This window comes from Acipenser ruthenus, chromosome 24 (genome assembly GCF_902713425.1).
Source record: "Acipenser ruthenus chromosome 24, fAciRut3.2 maternal haplotype, whole genome shotgun sequence".
Lineage (NCBI taxonomy): Eukaryota > Metazoa > Chordata > Actinopteri > Acipenseriformes > Acipenseridae > Acipenser > Acipenser ruthenus.
In genome coordinates this window covers 29319794-29333271 of record NC_081212.1, presented here as the reverse complement: position 1 = coordinate 29333271, position 13478 = coordinate 29319794, and the positions used below count along the sequence as shown (strand labels likewise).

The window sequence follows — 13478 nt, the reverse complement described above, 5'->3', positions numbered from 1 at the left end:
TCCTCAGGCAGGCACACGCTTCTTTAGAGAAAAAAAGAAAGATTTGCAGATAAATCAAAATGTGTCCCATGGTAAATTCATTTTGAAGTCTTCTTCTACAGCATTTTGTTTATATATTTCACCCTATGCTGTTGTGTGCTTCACTCCCCTTTGCTGTGGTTTCCCCACCTCAGTGTGTGTTACTCTTTTGAGCCCTGTCTCCATGGTCTTTGCTGGAGCTGGGTGCATTTCTCATCTACACCAGTAGAGACCCCTTGGCATACATGCCCAAAGTTCAGTGCCTCTCTATTGAAATATCTTCATTTCCCAGACCTACATTAGGATGGGGAAAGGATGCTTTGTGTGCAGGCATGCATGCTCACAGATATATGATATAATATCAGCGCACAACACCATTTTTTCTTATATATATATATATATATATATACACACACAGTATATATACTATATAGAATATATATATAACTAAACATTAAAATGGCCCCACATCATTTTTAATAACAGTATAAAGTGAAGGAAATGGATCTTGTATGGATGCAAAATTAAAATGCCTTTTAGAAATTAGACACAGCCTAGAGATAAATAAAATTATTAATAATATGACAACTTGTGTTGGTTGTCTTTCCAGGATGCTAGTCCCCTTGTTTACCAGTGGAACAATCTTCTTAGTAGTGGCAGCAGAAATACAATAAATACTACGACCTCTACTGTAATACTACTACTACTACTACTACTACTACTACTACTACTACTACTACTACTACTACTACTACTACTACTACTACGACTACTCCTACTATAGTGTCGTATCTTGTAAAGTGCTTTGTGATGATGGTCCACTATGAAAGGCGCTATATAAAAATAAAGATTATTAGTATGGTTTACTTCTACTAATAGTACACATTAAGGAGGAAAGCATGCTCTGTGGTTATAGGAGTCTGGATACACTGTAAGTGAACGCGGATGCAGAGTATAGGACAGCACAGAGACAACCGATCTTTTGGGAATAGAGTTAATAAAATCAGAGACAGCCCCTAAAACAATTAGAAACCATGAGACCGGACTGCTTGTCTTCCTAAATGTGACTCTGCATGAAACACATGTATATATTGAATTGTGTACAATATTTCTAGAAAGAAAATTGACATCTAATTGTTTATTCTTTTTCATATATTTGTATTGATTTTTTATTACGTTATTATTTTGATTATAATGGTATTGACATTGACAATGCAGTTTTATTAAGGAACTGCCATACGATGCAAATATTAATAAGGTACACGAATTCGTGCGCGTGTGTGTCTGTTACTTTCAATAAATCAAATATATTTTATATATAAAACGCGTTATGAAGGATTAATGCAGAATTTCAACATACAGTACTATTATACAAAAAAAAAAAACCGATAAATTAGGCTACCGGTACTATAATTATGGCAATTACTATCATACTGTATACTCCTCTGAAAAAGTAGTTAATTAAACTAATTAAACCGTAGAGTTTTTTCCCCTATTGTTTTACTAGAAGATAATTTAAATTGTTGTTTTTGTTTCTCAGTGTTTTATCTTTTAGTCAATAAACACCAAGTAATAATAATAATAATAATAATAATAATAATAATAATAATAATAATAATAATAATGCACATTTATACAGATCAGATAAACACAGTTGTATAAAATAACAGCCTGATCTTAGTAAGTAAAGAAATGATGATGTTACCGTGCTTGGGTTAAATTCTCGGGGATTTCTTGGGAAGCTGAACCGCAGTCTCCCACTAGGCGGCGCTGCAGGCTGTCTTTTGAAGGTTACTTGTGGCCCACAGCGGCTTAACTCCACTGCGGTTCCCGTGTCACTCCCTATTTAATGGCTGTCAGTAAGAAGGAGACAGAACGCGGCGGGTAATTAAAAACAAATTGCAGGTAGGAGCCGAGTGCAGAAAGATGATATTGTCATTAATACTAATTTAGCATGCACCTGGACGAAGGAAGAGGGAACGAGAGGAACAAATAACACACTGTAGCAATGCACTGATGCTAATAAGGAATACATTAAAGTGATCGAGCAGCACAGTTAGTTAATGTCCATGCTAATGCTATTATCTACAGACGAACCCCGCTGCAAACCATCAGATGTTACAGATAATGCACAATAAATGGCACCGTTTTAAAACATGAATAGCAGTGTCTTCTGACGCTGCTGTTATGCTGATCGTGTTTTGGTGGCAGACAGGAATATATAGTTTTGCTTATTTTTTTTTTGGTAATTTGAAGTTTTGAGAAATTCGCCTAGATAAAAGAAATGTGTCTGTTTTTTTATATTAAAGACAATATATGTTTTGGTATTTTCTTATAGAGAATGTAATGTTTAAATATCTATCTTTTGAGCACACAAACATTTGTTCTACAATGGGTACAGTATATTTTAAAAATACAAACAGTAATGCCAATGATATTTCTCTATTAATATATGAATATTGAAAAACCAAAATCAAACAACTAACAATGACTAACAACAATGGAATCCATACTGGTATTCAAACACAACGTTGCATTTTTTCAAATACTGCAATCCCTAAATATATATGGAATTGTATAAAAAAAGAACATAATTACATATTGGATTTTTAAAATGTTTTCATGTATGTAGGCCTGCATGCGTGTGTGTATTTAAATATTTCACATTTTACCAGAACATTCTGTTGCGATACTGGCCTCTAACTATGGGAGCGAAGGGCTGCTCCTCTAAGACGCTGGACTCTGGCCCTTTGCTTTATACACAGTGCTGTGTGTTGTAATTACAGTCTTGCGTTTATTTGAGCGGTGGTTGAAACTGGCTGTGGCTTGCTGTGCCTATGCAAGGAGTAGCCATTGAGAAGCAGACTATATAGAAGCCTTGTGCAGCATCCTTGGAACCTCACCTTATTTCTCTTCATTTTGTATTTATTATAACCCCATGGAACTATTACAGCCCAGAACACTTTACTAGTGTGTGTTGATGACACACATCTTTGCATGAGTAGCCTGGGTGAAGGTGTAGAAGTGTGTCCTGAAATGCATGCCTCTCGAATGTGTTTCATCAGCACAGAACAAACGCACATAAACACACACTATGGGAAAAAAGGGATTCCTTTTTTACATTCACTGTATTTTCTTCCAGAGATAAAGACCATAAAATCATGAGAACAGTTTGGGAACGAGAAAAGGCCATTCGTCCCATCAAGGCTCGTCCCTTGTTAGTACACCATTCTCCCCAACTGGGGTGAAGCTCATTTAAAAGCACAGAATCTAGTCAGAGATTGATTATGCAATTTCTAGAAATACTGTGTGCGTGTCAGAGATGACTGCTGTAGCGCTAGAAATACTGTGTGAGTATCAGAGATGACTGCTGTAGCGCTAGAAATACTGTGTGCGTATCAGAGATGACTGCTGTAGCGCTAGAAATACTGTGTGTGCATCAGAGATGACTGCTGTAGCGCTAGAAATACTGTGTGTGCATCAGAGATGACTGCTGTAGCGCTAGAAATACTGTGTGTGTATCAGAGATGACTGCTGTAGCACTAGAAATACTGTGTGCATCAGAGATGACTGCTGTAGCGCTAGAAATACTGTGTGCATCAGAGATGACTGCTGTAGCGCTAGAAATACTGTGTGCTTATCAGAGATGACTGCTGTAGCGCTAGAAATACTGTGTGCGTATCAGAGATGACTGCTGTAGCGCTAGAAATACTGTGTGCGTATCAGAGATGACTGCTGTAGCGCTAGAAATACTGTGTGTGCATCAGAGATGACTGCTGTAGCGCTAGAAATACTGTGTGTGCATCAGAGATGACTGCTGTAGCGCTAGAAATACTGTGTGTGTATCAGAGATGACTGCTGTAGCACTAGAAATACTGTGTGCATCAGAGATGACTGCTGTAGCGCTAGAAATACTGTGTGTGTATCAGAGATGACTGCTGTAGCGCTAGAAATACTGTGTGCGCATCAGAGATGACTGCTGTAGCGCTAGAAATACTGTGTGCGCATCAGAGATGACTGCTGTAGCGCTAGAAATACTGTGTGCGTATCAGAGATGACTGCTGTAGCGCTAGAAATACTGTGTGCGTATCAGAGATGACTGCTGTAGCGCTAGAAATACTGTGTGTGCATCAGAGATGACTGCTGTAGCGCTAGAAATACTGTGTGTGCATCAGAGATGACTGCTGTAGCGCTAGAAATACTGTGTGTGTATCAGAGATGACTGCTGTAGCACTAGAAATACTGTGTGCATCAGAGATGACTGCTGTAGCGCTAGAAATACTGTGTGCATCAGAGATGACTGCTGTAGCGCTAGAAATACTGTGTGCTTATCAGAGATGACTGCTGTAGCGCTAGAAATACTGTGTGCATCAGAGATGACTGCTGTAGCGCTAGAAATACTGTGTGTGTATCAGAGATGACTGCTGTAGCGCTAGAAATACTGTGTGTGTATCAGAGATGACTGCTGTAGCACTAGAAATACTGTGTGCATCAGAGATGACTGCTGTAGCGCTAGAAATACTGTGTGCATCAGAGATGACTGCTGTAGCGCTAGAAATACTGTGTGCGCATCAGAGATGACTGCTGTAGCGCTAGAAATACTGTGTGTGTATCAGAGATGACTGCTGTAGCACTAGAAATACTGTGTGCATCAGAGATGACTGCTGTAGCGCTAGAAATACTGTGTGTGTATCAGAGATGACTGCTGTAGCGCTAGAAATACTGTGTGCGTATCAGAGATGACTGCTGTAGCGCTAGAAATACTGTGTGTGTATCAGAGATGACTGCTGTAGCGCTAGAAATACTGTGTGTGTATCAGAGATGACTGCTGTAGCGCTAGAAATACTGTGTGTATCAGAGATGACTGCTGTAGCGCTAGAAATACTGTGTGCGTGTCAGAGATGACTGCTGTAGCGCTAGAAATACTGTGTGTGCATCAGAGATGACTGCTGTAGCGCTAGAAATACTGTGTGCGCATCAGAGATGACTGCTGTAGCGCTAGAAATACTGTGTGTGCATCAGAGATGACTGCTGTAGCGCTAGAAATACTGTGTGTGCATCAGAGATGACTGCTGTAGCGCTAGAAATACTGTGTGCGCATCAGAGATGACTGCTGTAGCGCTAGAAATACTGTGTGCGCATCAGAGATGACTGCTGTAGCGCTAGAAATACTGTGTGCGCATCAGAGATGACTGCTGTAGCGCTAGAAATACTGTGTGCGTATCAGAGATGACTGCTGTAGCGCTAGAAATACTGTGTGCGCATCAGAGATGACTGCTGTAGCGCTAGAAATACTGTGTGTGTATCAGAGATGACTGCTGTAGCGCTAGAAATACTGTGTGCGCATCAGAGATGACTGCTGTAGCGCTAGAAATACTGTGTGCGTATCAGAGATGACTGCTGTAGCGCTAGAAATACTGTGTGTGTATCAGAGATGACTGCTGTAGCGCTAGAAATACTGTGTGTGTATCAGAGATGACTGCTGTAGCGCTAGAAATACTGTGTGCGCATCAGAGATGACTGCTGTAGCGCTAGAAATACTGTGTGTGTATCAGAGATGACTGCTGTAGCGCTAGAAATACTGTGTGCGTATCAGAGATGACTGCTGTAGCGCTAGAAATACTGTGTGCGTATCAGAGATGACTGCTGTAGCGCTAGAAATACTGTGTGTGCATCAGAGATGACTGCTGTAGCGCTAGAAATACTGTGTGTGCATCAGAGATGACTGCTGTAGCGCTAGAAATACTGTGTGTGTATCAGAGATGACTGCTGTAGCACTAGAAATACTGTGTGCATCAGAGATGACTGCTGTAGCGCTAGAAATACTGTGTGCATCAGAGATGACTGCTGTAGCGCTAGAAATACTGTGTGCTTATCAGAGATGACTGCTGTAGCGCTAGAAATACTGTGTGCGTATCAGAGATGACTGCTGTAGCGCTAGACATACTGTGTGCGTATCAGAGATGACTGCTGTAGCGCTAGAAATACTGTGTGTGCATCAGAGATGACTGCTGTAGCGCTAGAAATACTGTGTGTGCATCAGAGATGACTGCTGTAGCGCTAGAAATACTGTGTGTGTATCAGAGATGACTGCTGTAGCACTAGAAATACTGTGTGCATCAGAGATGACTGCTGTAGCGCTAGAAATACTGTGTGCATCAGAGATGACTGCTGTAGCGCTAGAAATACTGTGTGCTTATCAGAGATGACTGCTGTAGCGCTAGAAATACTGTGTGCATCAGAGATGACTGCTGTAGCGCTAGAAATACTGTGTGTGTATCAGAGATGACTGCTGTAGCGCTAGAAATACTGTATGCGCATCAGAGATGACTGCTGTAGCACTAGAAATACTGTGTGTGTATCAGAGATGACTGCTGTAGCGCTAGAAATACTGTGTGCGTATCAGAGATGACTGCTGTAGCGCTAGAAATACTGTGTGTGTATCAGAGATGACTGCTGTAGCACTAGAAATACTGTGTGTGTATCAGAGATGACTGCTGTAGCGCTAGAAATACTGTGTGTGTATCAGAGATGACTGCTGTAGCACTAGAAATACTGTGTGTGTATCAGAGATGACTGCTGTAGCGCTAGAAATACTGTGTGCATCAGAGATGACTGCTGTAGCGCTAGAAATACTGTGTGTGTATCAGAGATGACTGCTGTAGCGCTAGAAATACTGTCTGTGTATCAGAGATGACTGCTGTAGCGCTAGAAATACTGTGTGCGCATCAGAGATGACTGCTGTAGCGCTAGAAATACTGTGTGTGCATCAGAGATGACTGCTGTAGCGCTAGAAATACTGTGTGCGCATCAGAGATGACTGCTGTAGCGCTAGAAATACTGTGTGCATCAGAGATGACTGCTGTAGCACTAGAAATACTGTGTGTGCATCAGAGATGACTGCTGTAGCGCTAGAAATACTGTGTGCGTATCAGAGATGACTGCTGTAGCGCTAGAAATACTGTGTGCGTGTCAGAGATGACTGCTGTAGCGCTAGAAATACTGTGTGCGTATCAGAGATGACTGCTGTAGCGCTAGAAATACTGTGTGCGTATCAGAGATGACTGCTGTAGCGCTAGAAATACTGTGTGTGCATCAGAGATGACTGCTGTAGCGCTAGAAATACTGTGTGTGCATCAGAGATGACTGCTGTAGCGCTAGAAATACTGTGTGTGTATCAGAGATGACTGCTGTAGCACTAGAAATACTGTGTGCATCAGAGATGACTGCTGTAGCGCTAGAAATACTGTGTGCATCAGAGATGACTGCTGTAGCGCTAGAAATACTGTGTGCGTGTCAGAGATGACTGCTGTAGCGCTAGAAATACTGTGTGCATCAGAGATGACTGCTGTAGCGCTAGAAATACTGTGTGCGCATCAGAGATGACTGCTGTAGCGCTAGAAATACTGTGTGTGTATCAGAGATGACTGCTGTAGCGCTAGAAATACTGTGTGTATCAGAGATGACTGCTGTAGCACTAGAAATACTGTGTGCGCATCAGAGATTACTGCTGTAGCGCTAGAAATACTGTGTGCATCAGAGATGACTGCTGTAGCGCTAGAAATACTGTGTGTGTATCAGAGATGACTGCTGTAGCGCTAGAAATACTGTGTGCGCATCAGAGATGACTGCTGTAGCGCTAGAAATACTGTGTGTGTATCAGAGATGACTGCTGTAGCGCTAGAAATACTGTGTGTATCAGAGATGACTGCTGTAGCACTAGAAATACTGTGTGCATCAGAGATGACTGCTGTAGCGCTAGAAATACTGTGTGCGCATCAGAGATGACTGCTGTAGCGCTAGAAATACTGTGTGCATCAGAGATGACTGCTGTAGCGCTAGAAATACTGTGTGTGTATCAGAGATGACTGCTGTAGCTCTAGAAATACTGTGTGCGCATCAGAGATGACTGCTGTAGCGCTAGAAATACTGTGTGTGTGTCAGAGATGACTGCTGTAGCGCTAGAAATACTGTGTGTGCATCAGAGATGACTGCTGTAGCGCTAGAAATACTGTGTGCGTATCAGAGATGACTGCTGTAGCGCTAGAAATACTGTGTGCGCATCAGAGATGACTGCTGTAGCGCTAGAAATACTGTGTGTGTGTCAGAGATGACTGCTGTAGCGCTAGAAATACTGTGTGTGTATCAGAGATGACTGCTGTAGCGCTAGAAATACTGTGTGCGCATCAGAGATGACTGCTGTAGCGCTAGAAATACTGTGTGCGCATCAGAGATGACTGCTGTAGCGCTAGAAATACTGTGTGTGTATCAGAGATGACTGCTGTAGCGCTAGAAATACTGTGTGCGTGTCAGAGATGACTGCTGTAGCGCTAGAAATACTGTGTGTGTATCAGAGATGACTGCTGTAGCGCTAGAAATACTGTGTGTGCATCAGAGATGACTGCTGTAGCGCTAGAACTCTCCAGCTGCTGTGCAGATCTTTGCAATGCTGATTGTTCTTCTTTGGGTGGTGTTGCTCAAAGCCTCCCTCCCCCAGACTGGATGGCAGTGCTGGAGAGATGCATGAAAGGAGTGGAATGTGAGTGCCCAGGACTTTGTTTCTGACATTCATTTCTTTACTTCATCTTGATAAAGCCGTGGCAGTCGGGTGAATCTGTAGGTCTGTGATATAGCCAGGCTCTCTTATCCCAATCAGAATTTTAAAAGCAGCAGGCATTGAATGCAGTGCAATATGGTAAACATGACGTTGCATCAGAAACCTTCCTTTTAGTATTGTCAGAACATGCTTTTAAGGATTCATTTTGAATCCTGTTACACCGTAGAAAATAGTGGCTCTGTAATTAGTACAGTATACACAATCAAACATTGCTAGTGCTTATGTTTTTAATTATATTGCTTTTGTTTAATTAAAATGAACTGCTTTTGTTGTCTATACAATCTGAAGTTTCATTACTGGAATCTAGTATTGTGAGATAGGCTTTCATATATACATCTAGCTTGTTAAGTGATTTACTTTGTGTTTTATATATTTTATTATGTAGTCATTTTACATTTTACAGTGTAATGGGAAAAAATATTAACCTGCAACTTTCGGACACAAAACCCCCTCTTGAGAATTATTAGTTGATTAGAAGACGGTACCATTTAATGATGAGCCTAGCACATGCCTCGGAGTGGGGTCTACTGGGAGAAATAATTGCTGAGGTGTTTTTACATACATTTTTCTGTTATTATTTAATGCATAAAAAGTGTCAAAACAAGAGAAGACGAAGGAAAAAAAAATAAAAAAATAAAGTGCTTTCATTGGTAAATGAAAAGCACAGCTCCTGTATTGTCACGATGCTGTGGTATTATTAACATATTTCTTTGACACCAGACTGGCTGTCACTGCATTATAAACAATGTTGGTTTAATCCAGGTCTAATAAGCCTTTATTACAGTACCTGTGTATAGACAGAGACACACAGGGCTGCTTCCCCCAGCATTGCTCCATCTGTGTTAGTGACATCTCAATGCAGGAATCCAAATAATAAAACATCTCTGCGATTAAAACTCCTTAAGGTCCTGGGTACAACTGTAGTAAAAATGCTAGAGTAGTGACCAGGGCAGGCTTCAGCAGTGGATAGGGCAGACTTCAGGAGTGACCAGGGCAGACTTCAGCAGTGGATAGGGCAGACTTCAGGAGTGACCAGGGCAGACTTCAGCAGTGAATAGGGCAGACTTCAGGAGTGACCAGGGCAGACTTCAGGAGTGACCAGGGCAGACTTCAGCAGTGAATAGGGCAGACTTCAGGAGTGAATAGGGCAGACTTCAGCAGTGAATAGGGCAGACTTCAGCAGTGAATAGGGCAGACTTCAGGAGTGAATAGGGCAGACTTCAGGAGTGACCAGGGCAGACTTCAGGAGTGAATAGGGCAGACTTCAGGAGTGACCAGGGCAGACTTCAGCAGTGAATAGGGCAGACTTCAGGAGTGAATAGGGCAGACTTCAGCAGTGAATAGGGCAGACTTCAGGAGTGAATAGGGCAGACTTCAGCAGTGAATAGGGCAGACTTCAGGAGTGAATAGGGCAGACTTCAGCAGTGAATAGGGCAGACTTCAGCAGTGAATAGGGCAGACTTCAGGAGTGACCAGGGCAGACTTCAGGAGTGAATAGGGCAGACTTCAGGAGTGAATAGGGCAGACTTCAGGAGTGACCAGGGCAGACAGAGTCTGTCCAGACTCTCTGAGCCGCTTCAGGTAAGGTAAGGAGGACCAAGGTACTGGCATTAGCAGCTTTGCAGGTGAATAGCAGGTTTGAAAAAACAATCAATTGGTTACCACTGACAGCATTATTTTTTAATTTTTTTTTTTTACCTATTAATGTAAAATAATTGCCATGGAAATGCAACATATTTTGACAAGGGGGTCCTGGGATGCTCCACAATTGCCTGGGATGAAAGGCCTCTCAGTGTGAGAAAGGTATCACACCATGGTCTGGGAGGCGCTGTGAGTGAATTTAAATGTCTTTCACCTTGGCCCCAGTGAACGCAGGTCCACCTCCCAGTCACAGGACTGTCAAGCAGCTTTAAAGATAAAGAAGGAGAAGTGATTTGGACACACAGAGGCAGCGGTGGGGCTGCAGGTGTTCATTATTTGAACCACTTATCCAAAATAAAGAACTTTTTGTTTGTATTTTTTATTATAATTTACTTCCTTTATTCTAAACTACAAAAAAATACACATTGTTGCCTTCTGAAAGTATTACAGTCGCTTATCTGTATGCAGGTCTTTGTTTCAGTTAACTCCCCTCTGTCCCAGCCTGTCTGGATAACAAAACAGCCAGTGGGAGTTCTGTAAAGAAGGGGTAAGGGATTTACAAAGATTGAACCTGGCTAGAAGGGATCAATCAATCACTCACTCAATCAATCAATCAATCAATCAATAAATAAACTTTAAAAAATAGTGTGAATGGAAATGCCGCTGAAGTGTATGCTGCTGTGGGATACAGTGGCTGTATCACACGTTACTTTTATTATTATTGTCATTATTATTAGTATTATGTCCTGCTTGAATGACGAGACATGGCGTGGGGGTATTTTCTGAATCCCCCCAGCAGCTATTTGTGTTTGCCTTTATTCAGTCCTCCCCTGTGTAAACAGCGAGCCTCCTAATGTAGTAATTACCGAGAACCAAACATCTATTTTTCACCCACGCTCTGCCATTACTCTCCGTCCCAGTCCACTCTATTGAAACTCACTTACTCTCCTCACAATGAGTTATCATTGACTGCCGTTTAGGTGTTCTGCTGCTATTCGTCTTACTGAGGAAGGGACTGGTCCCATTGCAGTGAACAATCATTCTCTTCCAATATATCAAACATGCACAGGAAAAAGCACTGCAAACAGATAACGGAGAGCAGTTAGCAGACGCTTGGAAAGAGCAAGACAAGAAAAATGAACGCAGTGGATTTCTTTAAAGAAGCAGCCGTCTTCATCTCGCGGCCCGTGTTACTGTAGGTAGGAAGGTGGTGGTGGGGGGGGGGGGGCAGTGGTGTGTAGATCAGGAGGAGATGGATGACCTTGAGTGCGCCCAACTCACTGAAAACACAAACTGCCTTTTAAGCTTCATCTGTGGTTTATAGCAGCAGAGAAGCACAACATTTAGATCAAAATGTGTCATGTATCCGGGCAGCTGCCATGGGAAATGTACTGCAATAGAGTGCACCACTCTGTGCTAAGCAGAGCACACACTGGGTTTAATCAGCTAAGAAATAAACCAGCAATACCTTACTTACATTAATCTGAAGCTGTTTTAATCCCTAAGGACATTTAGACTACATTTATAACAAAAACTAAAAACAAAACATCTGACTAGTCGGTAACGGTGAGTTCACAGGTTCAGCCGTCTCTTGCACTGTGAGAGGAAGCCTTCTTTAATATTGTAATAAAGTATAGCTGTGACCCAGAGCTGCGGCAGTTTTGTGATTGTGTTCTATTCAGAAACGGGCTGGAAAGCCATACAAAAATGCACTTAGCGCTAAATGACTGGGACTTTCCCTCCTCCCCAAGCAATAAAATAAGTATCCAGAAGCAGGTGCTCCAGCCAGGCGGGGAGAGAGCGTGCTAATGTGCTGCTCCCTGCCTAACCGTGCTAGCAGATATGAATATTCACAGGTGACCTGTATGTGGCAGCAGTAAAAGGCTTGGGAACAGTGTGTATCTGATGTTACTCAAAGATGGGAGCAGGCAAGCAAACCCTTTAAGTGGAGAGAGTCCTCTATTTTTAGCTGTGTTAATACAGCAGCCAAGCACAGACCCCAGCGAGTAGTGGGGTTAAGAGAATGGCAGCGATTCAGTTTTTCATTACCACTACCAGACAAATAAATACAAAAATACAAAGAAATAGCATACAAGTAAAACTTTGGACTGGATTTAAGACTGGAGAACAGGTGGATTTTGAGCAGTAGCTGTCTCCCTCTAGCTTCTCTGTAGTTTAGTCAAACAAGGGACTCATCACTGATTTTGATGCCTAGTGCACTGTTCTCGGTGACACATTCATATGCATATTCAGATGTCACAGTCCTCTGCAGCCGCTGTCTTCCCTTATCAGTTAGCAGTCGCTTCCGAACCACATGTTGGTAGACCATTGGTCTATTTAAAAGTGTTCTTTATAGCTCATAAATTAATCCACCTGCTGAAGGTTAACTATCTGCCAGCCAAGAATTTGAGAAACAAGCTGTTGCCCCAAGTAGTTATGTGCTGTCGGGTATTCTTGAATTTGGACCGGAACCTCACAGACGGAACGGGCTGCTTTCAGCCACTTGACCACCTTCAGGGTTAACTTCCTAATAACCGGGCATCTTTGTATGGTTTGTCAGTTCAATTAGAGCATCATTCACCAGTCTCTGATCCTACTGACACCTCAGGTATTGATTCTGCGAGCACTGTTTGGAACCAGCTCTTAGTGAGAAATATGGTCACCTTTGAACTGCGGCCTCTGACTCTCTAATGCACTGTCTCTATTTTTCTCTTAAGTGCTCTAGTGGCTGAACAAGAGGTGGATTAGAGAGACAGAGTCTGTCTGGGATACAATGTCCATGAATGATGTTGCAGCATGGAAACTATTGGTGATGTGCTAATCTGTGATGGAATGAAGTCATTCCTCAGCAGAGTTTGCAGATTCCTGGAGTAACAAAGACGTTAGATAAACTGCTTTACCAATGATCTGTGGACTTGCCCATGGAACCTGGGTTCAAATCTGACCAAAGCAGCTTTGACTATTGTGCAGTAGAGATTCAAGAATAGAGTTGTGTGTGGGGCCAAACCCAAACCCATATTGCAAAATTGTCGGAATACAATATTTGCAATTAACATCATGATAAGAAGGCTTTATACATAGTTACTCAGTTTGATTTTCTGTTCAACAACAACTTTGCTCATTGGAATGAAACGAGTTTGTGTTTGTAAGTGTGGTGCTTTGCTATTGCAATGTGTGTGATATTAGTGGAGAGATCCCTGTG

The 13478-nt window shown here is 42.1% G+C and overlaps 1 long non-coding RNA gene across 1 annotated transcript in view; it reads left to right on the top strand.

The window, feature by feature from the left end:
• The first annotated feature begins 1756 nt into the window (after positions 1 to 1756).
• The window catches only part of LOC131700497 (uncharacterized), a 29017-nt gene continuing 17295 nt past the window's right edge, over positions 1757 to 13478 (top strand). Inside the window, exon 1 of the long non-coding RNA XR_009308384.1 lies at positions 1757 to 1923. This is a non-coding gene — a long non-coding RNA (uncharacterized LOC131700497). The remainder of the gene's footprint in view (positions 1924 to 13478) is intronic.